Source organism: Equus asinus, chromosome 15, assembly GCF_041296235.1.
Source record: "Equus asinus isolate D_3611 breed Donkey chromosome 15, EquAss-T2T_v2, whole genome shotgun sequence".
Taxonomy (NCBI): Eukaryota; Metazoa; Chordata; class Mammalia; order Perissodactyla; family Equidae; genus Equus; species Equus asinus.
The window spans coordinates 9,465,699-9,478,249 of NC_091804.1; the positions used below are offsets into that span (position 1 = coordinate 9,465,699).

At 38.4% G+C, this 12,551-nt stretch overlaps 1 protein-coding gene across 6 annotated transcripts in view; it reads right to left on the bottom strand.

Moving 5' to 3' along the window:
• The window catches only part of MACROD2 (mono-ADP ribosylhydrolase 2), a 1,879,180-nt gene that overhangs the window by 740,631 nt on the left and 1,125,998 nt on the right, over positions 1-12,551 (bottom strand). The window lies entirely within an intron of this gene.

A 12,551-nucleotide genomic window follows, 5' to 3' on the forward strand; every position in this document is an offset into this window, starting at 1 on the left:
TGATAAAAGATTGTGAAAGTTTCTTTACCATTTAAGTAATTTGTCTAAAAGCAAAGATTTTGTGTTTTATAAAAATAATTACCTACGTTGTTTTTATCAGGTCTTTTATTACTTAGGAAAACTGAGTCTTCTTAATATTAAAAGAGCTAAATTTTGCTTACAACTATGTAACCTTTTGTATTTACCTTTGGATTCTTTCATTGTCGCCTTGGTCAAATAGATAAGGAAGTATCACTTCATAATGACCTGTGATCTTATTTAGCCAAGTGTTTTAAAAGCTTTTGATATTTTTTGACAAATTTCCCAAAATCAAATTCTAAATGAAGTCTTTTGATCACAAACTAACTTTGAAGTTTTCCAGAGGGACCTTGGAACATTTCAAAGGATTTGCTCTTTCTCTTTATAAAAGAGAGATGTTACACTAATTAGGCTTATTTAGTATGTTAAATGATGTAGGAAACATTATCAAATAAGTGATGATAAACCTTCTTAGGTTATACTGCATGAGTGAATATTGTTCATATAAATGTTCTAAAAATCATGAGAGTCCTAAAATTCTGGTATAATGTCATCAGTCATAATTCTAGTTATCTTAAAATGTATGTCGCAGAAATAACCACATTTCTTTGTCGATTGCACTATGATGAACCATTTTTTAAGTCTTTTGTCATTTATAGGCAGTAATTCTTTTGCTCTGATGCTTTTGCCAAAATTCTTCATCTACCAGGATATTCATAAAGAAGACTTTTTGACAAGTACATGTTTCTGATAACTTTAAGTTCATGAAACTGAACTGAATAAGAATTTCCAGAAGTACTGGAAAAACCTGATTCAAGCAAAACAAGAATTAATAACATGGGACTGAATGAATTGATGAGGATGATTATAATTTTTATGACTTTGTGTTTAAAATATTGCTTGGGTGCCAGCCCAGTGGTATAGTGGTTAAGTTCATGAACTTTGCTTTGGCAGCCCAGGGTCTGCAGGTTCGGATCCCAGACATGGACCTACACACTGCTCATCAAGCCATGCTGTGGTGGCATCCCACATACAAAATAGAGGAAGACTGCCACAGATGTTAGCTCAGTGACAGTCTTCCTCAAGCAATAACAGGGAGATTGGCAACAGATGTTAGATCAGGGCCAATCTTCCTCAACAACAACAACAACAACAAAAAGTGCTGGTTCTTTAACGTTTTTCCATATTTAAAGAAAGCTTTTCTCTTAACCTATCAACAATTTGGTAAGATACACCTTTGTGAACAAAGATGAAACATTTACTTTTTCTCCCTACCTTATCTCTCCACAATTCAGAAACTCCAGAGAGTATTCTTATTTTCAAGACAATATATTTACCTGTATAAGTTCAATAAGAATCTGTTCTCCTTGTTACAAGACAACTGGAAGCAAAAGTGTTTTCTTATGTTCTTTGGGACCCCAATCAAAAATAGGCAAGAAGTAAACAGTCTTCTCACTGCTCTTCTCTTCCGTTCTGAAATTGTTGTCATCAAGATTGAGGCTCACACTAAAAGGACTGAATCTGAGTATTAGGAAAATGCCCTAGTTGACTTTTATGCAAAGGTAACAGCAACATAATCTATTAAGATTGTGGCACATGTGGATGAAGTCCGTTCTGCTTCTGCAAAAAATGGCCTCTCATTGCCAGATTTTAGCCATCCTGATGTCCTTGTAACATGGCAACAGTCTACTCCTGAATAAGACAAATTAAGATGGGTAAACAATGGCTGTAAACTAAACAAACAGTCGGGGCCACAGGAAACCAAAGACAGCAACTTGGTTCTTCCTGGCTCCCTGGCAAATCCCAGTTTTTGGTTTTCGTATTTCTTCACCCACCATAGTGCATTTAAGATGACTCAAATCATGAATAGACATTGGTGGGGAGATTTCTTTAAAAATTGCAAAAACAGTCTACCAGCAATGTCTGACCTGCAAGGTCCATAATCCCAGAAAAATTATTTTTATCCCCAGAAGCCTCAGACCTCCTCTGTCTGGACCCTTTGAATACCTGCAGCTGGACTTCATTCAACTGCCACTTATATGGGTTATCAATATGTTCTTGTTATTGTATGTATGTTTTCCGGATGGGTTAAGTATTACCCTTACTGTTAGAAAATGTGTTTCGCGCTTGAGGTATACCTTCCACAATCTCCAGTGCTGGCCTAAGGTATTGCCTTTGGTCTTACTGACTGTTTGCAGTACCCTTTTTGGGACACATAAACTCACTTCATGTGAGATAGTCACCAGCAGACCAATGTCTATTGGTATGCAATCTTCTGCTGATCTGTTTCTGTCTCATGCTACTATGACCAGCTACTATAAATCTCCAGTGTCTCATGCTCAAGTCTGTCATCAACAGGTTAAAGAAGCTTTCCTGGATCCCAGTTCAAGGGATCCTATTGGGTACAGTGTAAAGCCTAGTGACTGGATATTCTGTAAGTGTCATCAAAGTAGACAGCCCTCAAGCCCCACTGGTAAAGTCCACTCTTAGGTTATCTAACTGTGCCCCTAACTGTTCTAGAAAGGACCTACCAGGAGGCTTTCGTATTTAGGATTCACTTCCTTAGTCAGGGCCCTACTTCTCTGGTTATGAGTAAACACAAATGAGAATATGATCAGAAACTTCTTTTTAGCTCTCGAAGACACTGCAAATTCCATTGCTAAGACGTTAGCTGGCCAAGAAAACTTCTTAGACTCTCCGGTCAAATTTATTCCTGATAATAGAATGGCCCTTGATTATCTTTTAGCTGAGCAAGGAGCTGTCTGTGTTGGGGCCAACAGCACCAGCTATACTTGGATCAACACTTCTGGGAAAATTGAAACTCAGTTACGTAAGATCACTGAGGAAGCTTAAAAAGGTGACTGCTTCAATGGGGTCTTTCTTTGACTTATTTGATTTTGATTGGTTTTGGTCTTGGGGATCATGACTCCAAAGTACACTCCAAACAATGGGAATTATTCTGTTTATTATAAAGATAATAATCCTCCTGGTGTGTTGTATCCTCTCAAAAGCTTTAAATGTGTGTTTGCAGCTGCTAACTACCAAGCAAATGATTATCCTAAGACTGGAACGTCAGGAAAGAGAACAACAGACTTAAAAGTTGTGAACGTGAAGTCATGACCTGTGAATATCACACAGGGGATGGTAAAAGCTGAAAGAACTACAGAGCAGTTACTGAGAGCAGTGCTAATGCCTCAATTTTTCATCACATCTCTCGGCTGAGAGTTTGTTCCAAAGGGGAAAAATTGCTGAAAAAGAAATAACCCAGGCCCAAAATGGAGTCATTTGCCCCCTCAACGGCAAACCAAGACATAATTACAGTTTCAACTTCTTCCAGGAATGTGACCTTTAAACAGTCAATCTGAAATTTCCTGATTAGCACTTCTGAGGTAATCTGCATGATAGACCCCTGCTGTTCCCTTCCTCCTAAAAAAAGGTGACCTGGCCTGAAATAATCCTTTCTTCCCTTTTACTAATAACTTCCTTGCCCCACTCTTCTGCCTATAAAAACCTTCCATTTTGTACAACTCCTCAGAGAATTTCTCTGTTAGCTAGAAGGGGTGCTGCCTGATTCATGAATTGCCTAGTAAAGCAAATTTGATCTTCAAATTTACTTGGTTGAATTTTGCTTCTTAATATACATAGCATAGAATGGATCATAACTTGTCACATCTGGTATTTCACATATATGTGCATCCTAAGAAATATTCAGATGTGCAGGCAGATTTTCTTTTTGCCCCTTATGTTTACTAAAAGCTGTGTGTGTATATATATACATACATATGCATTCTAGTCAAGAGTAGGAAAATTAGCTAAGAGAAGTGAAAGAGGCCACATTATCATCTATACTGTAGTTTCCACAGATTCTCCTTGCGCAAAAGCTGTTAATTTAACAATGAAATTTGAACTTGCTTTTTACTGTATAAAGCTGCTGAAAAAATTTTTTTTTCTAAAAATGGGCTTCTTTTCTGGGCCAAATGCCAAATAAATTATAATACTGACTATGAGACTGAAAAAAAAAAGAAAAGAAAAGAAAACCAGACATTTACAGCAGTAACCAAAATAGGCTTCAAATATTGTTAAGGAATTTCTGTCATTTCAAAATAGATCCAAATCTACAATATTGATGTTGCTTCACTGAAAATTCCATGGTTAATTAGACTTCAAAAACCTTGTTTGATCAGTTTCTCATATCCTCTTACCATACATAATTCTTAGGAAGGATTTTTGCTGGCCAGAACATGTATTTTATTTTTCAATTGGTTTAAATTACTTTAAACAGCTAGAAGTTTTAAGTAATGAGTCAAATTCATTTTTTTCCCAGTTTGCTACTACACAATTAGGACTTTTAATCTTTTTTATTATTTTCTAATTACTAGACTGCAGGTGTAAAACAATATGCATTTTATTTTACATATTAATTATGTACTTTAGACTTGCTCAATAACTTTATCTTCCATGTATTCCAAACCAAATCCCAATGTCTCAGCCTATTTACTTCAATAATATAGCTCAAGGACTCTAGAAGAACTTTTCAAAAAAGTATGGATAAAATCCCCAAGCGCTCTAAATTTCATGGTTAAAAAAAAATCTTGCATCCAAACAGCATCGCTTTTTAAATTTTCAAACACAAAAGGAAAGGATACTAAGAGCTGTGAAAAACTCAATATAAACAAGCAAATAAACTTTAACCAAGGTGAAAAAAACCAAGTGCTACTTTGTGGAATTAAGAAGCTCTTTAATTGGGCTGGCCCCGTGGCCGAGCGGTTAAGGTCGCGCGCTCCGCTGCAGGCGGCCCAGTGTTTCGTTGGTTCGAATCCTGGGCGCGGACATGGCACTGCTCATCAAACCACGCTGAGGCAGCGTCCCACATGCCACAACTAGAAGAACCCACAACGAAGAATACACAACTATGTACCGGGGGGCTTTGGGGAGAAAAAGGAAAAAATAAAATCTTTAAAAAAAAAAAAAGAAGCTCTTTAATTCACTTTCTACCAGAACTTAAAACTCCATCATTCACAATACAACAATACAGTAATAAATACCTAGTGGATGCTGAGCTAGTTGACAATGTTGATTACATGACATTAGGAAGTCATCCCGGAATTATGCAAGAAAAAAAGAGGTCTGTGCCTAAGAACAAAACACATGTGCACAAGTCAGTTTCTTAGGCTCCCACGAAGCTTTTTTTGACTCTCCACTGACTCACAATTCCAGTTATCAAGTGTTCCACTCCACAGCATATAGAAGCACCGAGTCATAGAGGCAAGAGGGAAACCAAACCAATATACCTTCTTGTCCTTGTACTGTACAATTCTGGAATCAAGCATACTTGCCTATTTCAATATTGGAACCAGGCAAAACTAACAGCTTCTTACCAGTAAATACATGTTCTTGTAAAATACAACTGAACCAACTGAAATGGCTTGCTTATTAATACCAATAACTTGATCATCAGGGCTTGCTTTAGATCTCTCACCTTGCTGTGCCCACCAGTCCAGAGCTGCTATGGCGTTAGACTACCAAATACCAGCCACTTCCCTGCCTTGTGAGACTCATGTTAAAACCACCCAGTTCATACCCTACACTATAAATATCCTACCCCAATTTCCTCATTTTGAAAACACTACCTAGACTATCAAGGTGATGATCTCTCATTCTACAATAGGTTTAATAAACCCAGCTTCGCTTGATCAACAAATTTTTCTGATGGAGTTTTGGAAGACTGACAGTTCAAACAGGCACACTGATAAGGAGAAGTAGTAATCACCGGGACAGGAAACATTGAAAACTGTACAAATCAAGCACAGAAACTTAAAAATGCATAACAGTCAGGTCAATAATATTCATTTTTATTTCAATAAAGTCTTTGAATGTTCCTATATTGGAATACAGGATAAAAATGAAGTTCATAATGATAAATGACTGAGTCATTAATATAGTCTTAAATCATGTTCAATATAATCTGTTTAAGAAGACAGAGAGATGTATAACATATTTTACAGAATTCTATTCAAGCTAAGTAACATTTTTAAAGTTTTGGCAAACACCTAAAGCTTTCTGGAAAACTAGATTGCCCAGATGACGTATTCCCAGGGGCACCAGGTAGCTGAGGTACCACCATATTACATTCACTCATTCACTCAATTACTAGCTTCTGAATTCCTTAAGTAAGGCTATGTCATGGCAAGAAATTCATGTTTTACAAAGGCAGGTTAAGTCCACAGGCTTGGGCTTTGTAATTAGATAGAACTGATTTTATCTCTATCTCTGCAATTTTTCTAGACTTGTGACACTCAGCAAGTTATCTAAGTTCTCTGACCCTCAATTTCTTTGTCAAAAAAATATGTTATATATTATACATAAAACATACATACATATATATATACATAATACTATACCAACCTCACAGAGCTACTGGGATAATTATAATGTAAAGTACCTAGCACGCTGTTTGTTAGATGAATAAAGGAGGTAGTTAATGCATATATTAGCAGGTACTATTGTAAGCATTTGACATATATGAACTAAATTCGAAGCTGGCCCTGATATCAGTTCCCCTTCATTAAACCCAGCATATAAGGGGTTAAAACCAAAGCACTCTTTCCCTGCAAACTCCCTGGCTCCCTGGCTCCAGAATCCACTACCTGCCATGGAGACAGACACAGCCGAGGACAGCCACCTGGATTCATTATCATCTCCTCCTCCTCCCAAGGCCGAATGCAGGCTGGTGGGAAAGCTCTGACCAGCAAGGCCACTGACTCCCCCCTCTTCTCTACAAGAAGCCACATTACTGACAAACCTTTAAAGCCCCTCGCCTCCCCTCTTTTGTGGGGACAAGATGGAACAAGACAAATTTGAGGGCTCACTCTTGTCTCCCACCTGATATCACCTGAAATAAAAACCCCTTTTCCTTGCCGTAAGCCTGATGTTCCAGTTTTTATTTGACCTCTCTTGTATGGTGGGTAAAGAACCTATATTTTTAGGTGGTAACAATTTAACTCTTAGAATTGTGCTTGAGGTAAGAGCTATTAATATCCCTGGTCTACAGATAGGGAGAGTGAGGCTCGGAATATGAAATAACTTGCTGAAGTGACAGTTAGAAAATGTGGAGCTGAGATTCAAATCCAGGCAGTTTGCTCTTTGGTCCCACTCTTCTCCACTGTGCTGCTAAGCAAAAATGATAACAAAATTGAAGACAATGAAAGTTTCAAGAGATCACATTGCATTTGAACATCCATCAAGTTATTAATGATTCTAGCTGACACATTTTGATTTTCCTTTATGATGAAAAGTCTAGAGATAGGTAATGGAACTGTACTGTTTACAAGTTTTTTGAACTGAAGGAAAAACTTAATCAATTACTTCTTAACCTGGGGGGATCCCACTTCTTTGCCTCACAAGGCACAGAGAGATAAACCACATAACCAGGTTAAAACTGCGCATTGAAGGTTTCATTAATAACCTAATTTCCTTGTAGATGGAAGAGATACTTTAAAATAAGTGTTACACCATGGTGTAACTAACTGAATGGGAGTATGATTGAAAAGAAAGCAATGTTAAAATCCTCTAAGTCCTATCAAGGAAAACTCATGTGGGTGATACAGGATGAAGTACAAAATGACCTATAAAATTTGAAGATAAGGTTACCTTTGAGAAGAAAATTGCATAAAATGAACCCAAAAGAAATGAGATTAGCCCTTGATAAAACAAAACAAAACAATCCACTATAGACTAAGCTATAGTCTTTGCCTGGATGGGTGAGAAATTTGAGGTAATACTTAAATTCTAATCATGGTGAGTAGTATGTTAATGTAGCCCCATCAATTCTTTCTTTACTCAGAGGGAAAAAAGATTGTAACCTTCAGCACGGAAAAGGGAATCTAGAGAGTGAGACTGTATCAGTTTTCTACAGTTGCCTACAATTCTGTCCCAGGGGAAGGAATAGCTGCGCACATGGTCCTGAGCCTCCAGCCCAGGTGGGAGGAGGTCCATGATTCTAGTGCAGGTTGTAGCCTCCACGCTCAGAACTTCTTGTGCTGGTATTCATTGTCTTATAAATGACGTGAAGTGATTCCTCATATTCCGGTTAACCTTATCATAATTTATCTTTGCACACAGATTTAACATGGGGAGATAATATGTTATTTTACAAATCTGAAATTTCTGGGGCTGCTGTATGGCCAAGTTTCTTATAAATCAACAAATAGATCTTTTTGCCTATAGACCAGAGGTCAGAAAACTTTTGCTGTAAAAGATCAGATAGTAAATATCTGAGGCTTGTGGGTTACATGGTCTCAGTTCAAACTACTCAATTTTGCTATCATAGAGCAAAAGCAGCCAAAGACAATACATAAACAAATGAGCATGGCTGTTTTCCAATAAAACTTCATTTACACAAACAGGCAATGGGCCAGATTTATTTTGCCAGCCTCTCCAATAGACCTTCAGGATCCTGTGACTTAGTGTGATAAGCAGAATACTGGCCTCCCAAATATGTCTGCATCCAATTCCAAGAACCTGTGAATATGTTACCTTACACAGCAAAAAGTACTGTGCTGATGTGATTAAGTTAATGCTTTTGAGATAGGGAGATTATCTTAGATTATTAGGGTGGGTCCAATGTAATCACAAGGGTACTAAGGGAAAAGAGGGAGGCAGGACAGCCATATTGAGAGGAGACGAGATGATGGAAGCAGACTTTGGAGCGGGAAGGTCTTTAGAAGGGGGAAAAGGCAACAAACAGATTCTCTCCTAGGGCCTCTAGAAGGAACAAAGCCCTGCCAATACTTTGATTATAGCTTAGTAAGACCCATATTGGACTTCTGAACTCCAGATCTGTATGATAATACATTTGTGAGGTTGTAAGCCACTAAGTTTGTAGTAATTTGTCACAGCAGCAGGAAGAAACTAATGCATTTGGGTTAGCATGAGCGTGTCTGTGGCTCTTCAAACTTGGAATGTGTGAGGAGTCATACTGTGTCTGCTAGGTTAAGTGAGAATTATGTTTCTAGAATCCCTGCCCTGTATGATTTTCAAGTTAGATTTGAAAGGCAGAAGTGAAGTAGTGGCCATTACACTCTGAAGGTTGTAATGGTTAGATGGAGTTACAAACCAGCACAGAGGAGCCTATGAGTTCTAAGTTGTTCTCACTCTCTTCTACCAACTGCTGGACCTGCTGACCCACCGTTGCCCCAGGCCAACAAGAGATGCTTAATGGTGGTCCTACAGGGATGACAGCCACACAGAAGCCCAGCTTCCCATTGGATTCGCAAAAACCTTCTCTTCACTGTCCTATTTTGGTGACTGGAGATGCTTGGATTATCAGAGTAATTGGTTTGTGACTCCTCTGAGCCTCTAATTTGTCCCCAGACCTTCATTTTCCAAGCTCCTCCCACATGGTTTAAGTTTTAATTCCTATAATAAATTCCTCACAGTAAAATTTATAATGGCTCTGCCTCCATGATTGATTCCTGACTGATACAGAATACTTTCACAAAAGCAAATGTTGGACCTATGGAGCCAAAGAGAGAATGTGCTGACCATACCAAAGTGATATGGTGCAGTAAGATAGGCCCTGGTGAGCAGCCAGCCTCTCTAGATGGCATCCTTCTCTTGTGACTCTGTGGCTACAACAGCCTGTCCACAGGTTTGCACACAAGAGGCAGGGGGAAGGGGAAACAGGAATCTGGGTTCAGTCTCATCTCCGCCAGTGATCCTGGGCAAGTTGCTTAATCCTTCTGGTGATGTTTTCATGTTCAAAAAATGAAGGATCCCTGAGGGATGATTATACTTTCTTGTTTCCCTGTCCTATTAAATGTAGGTATGGCCATATTACACGTTCTAGTTAACGGAATGTGAGAGTAAGCGATGCGGAGAAGCTTTAAGAACTGCCTTCTCCCTTCTACTTTTGCTGCTGTGACAGATGACGTTCTAGTGAGAGGCAGCCCTGTCAGCCATGTCCCGGAAGGAAGGTGCTATTTAACTCATGGGAGCTGCACCACCCAAGATGCACATGCAGCCTGGGTGCGAACTAAACATTTGTGGTTGTAAGCGACTGAATTGTTGGAAGTCACTTCGGCATGACCGAGGCTATCCTGACTGATACACAACTGAACTAGATGCTCCTTCCACACAATCTCAGACCCTCAGATTTGTAACAAACTTCAAAATGAGTTTTTAAAGTAGCAATATATATGTAATTTCATTTTTTAAAATGCCCACAGACACAAATAAAACAGAATCCTAGTATATCTGCTCTAAATGAATTCATAGAAATACGTGCAATAAAATAATTACATTAGCCCTTTGTTTACATGGTGCCTAAAAACTATGCAATACCAAACACCTCAAATGACTGAATTTCCAAATAGACTGTTAGTCAGAAAGTTAGTCAGGGCTGCACAGACACCGTTTATGCATCCTCTTACAGAAGACTAGCTAATTATTTTTCCTTTCTACTGTCTTCTTAATTTAACTTCCTGCTTTGAGCTGAAGAATTTGTACTTGGGGCTTATCAACCTCAAACAGCAGCAATTCAGAGACATTTAATTAACTGTGTGGTGGGTAGTTGTATTTTTTAGGTTGTTACCTGGAACTTTCTCAAATTAAAAGTTTAGAATAGTATCTCGATGTCTAAGAATCAATCTCTTAAAATGGAAAAAAATAGCAGTTTAGTACTGACTTTTTTTTAAGGTAGTCACTTAGAAATAAAGATGGAAAAATAGAAAATAAGGCAAGGGGAAGGGAGGGAGAAGAAAGAAATGTTAGTAAAATATCATTGAGAGCAAGGAAATTATGTGAAAATCCAACATTCCCCAAACTTTCCAACGAATGAATCCTCTCTAACGTTGATGTAACATTTCATTTTACTCTAAAGTCCTTCATTAAGCCTTATAGGGGACACAGTTTGTTTTATGGGCCTTTTTTATTGTTGTTGTCTTCTTCCTCCTCAGCCTAAAATGCTCAGTAGTGCCAAATGTGTTGCAATTTCATTGAGCGGCATGTTGTAAAATAATACACTTCATGTTTATTCAGTGAGAGTTTGCACTGGGGGACATTTAAGTCTGAGGTTTTCTAACCAAGGAATGAGCAAAGACATGGCATTATCATTTATCTAACTACGTCAATTTCCAGCAAATGAAAATGTGGCAGCTTTTCAACGGCAGGGGAATCCATTTCGAAGCGAACTCCTGCAAGTGGTTAAATAAACAGAACTTTGGATATTGTATTCAGCCCTATTTTGATCATCTACCCCTTACCTCTTTCTTCAGAAACCTAAAATAGTTCCCAATTTCTTTTCAACTCAAAATTAAAATTCCAATCCCTGCCTTCCCTTGTCTAAATGCCTTCTGTTCTCACAAAGTAGAAAACCTTCCCACCTTCTGTGGGGAAAACTGTATCTCACCATCTTTTTAGAATAGTCATCAGGCCATAATACATACAAATGAAGCTTTCAAAGATGAATCATTCATTTATTCATCCCATGCTCATTTCATAAATATTTACTGGGTGTTTGCTACATGTTAGGCAATACGCTCAACTATAGATGTAGTGGAGAACAAGACAGACCTTGTCTCTATCCTCGTGCAGCTTGCTGTCTAGGGAGGAAGAAGAAACTATTCAAATAAGCATACAAACATTAAAGTAAAACTCTTCCCTGAGGAAGAGAAAACAGAGTTGAGATCCAAAGGATGAGGAGGGCAGATAGCCCAGGTGAAGGGAAAGGGAAGAGCCTTCTAGACACAGAGGGTGACATATGCAAAGGTGCTTTGGCATATGCAAATGTATCATGACATAAAATGCTTAAAATATAAACAAAAAAAAAGAGTAAAAGTGCATTCTTACATTCACTTTCATGCTTTGATTCACTTACTCACTGATTTTGGAGAAACTATTATATGTTAGGCACTCATGCTAATTAACCATAAATTAAATTAACACGATCCTAATAAAAATGCCAGCAAGGTCAAAGTAAACCAAATGTCAAGCCCATAGATCTCATGGAAATCAGACTAGCGTGGCAGACAGACAAGTAAATCACCAATGGGGTAGAGCACAAAGAGTGCCACACGAGCTGTGTGCAGGATGCTGTGGGGACACAGGGGCATCTAAATCACACCTGCAGGCAAAAAGCTTCAGTTAGGGGAATCTTGCCCTAGCAGAAGTGCTCCTTAAATTGAGTGGTGAAGGGCTAGTGAAGGGAGCAAGAGACTAGGAAAGGTAATCATGGCAGAGGGAATAGTACATGCTAAGGAAAAAATGTATGATGACCTTCTGGGACATTCCACAGAGTGAAAATTTGTCTATGAGAGTGGGAGGAGATGAGTGAAAGGTTGGTAAGGGCCTTATGTGAAGGGCCCAATGTAGGAGTTCCCAAAATTTCTAGTTCACAGCACCCTAAGTGGCTCAGTCATTTTTTCATGCCCTTAGGTCAAAAGAAACGCCAAGGGTTTCCTTTCTAAAGTAGTTGGGTCCAAACAAATTATTACTTATGAACTAACAACTCAGTAGCCATTTAAAAAAGTAATCCA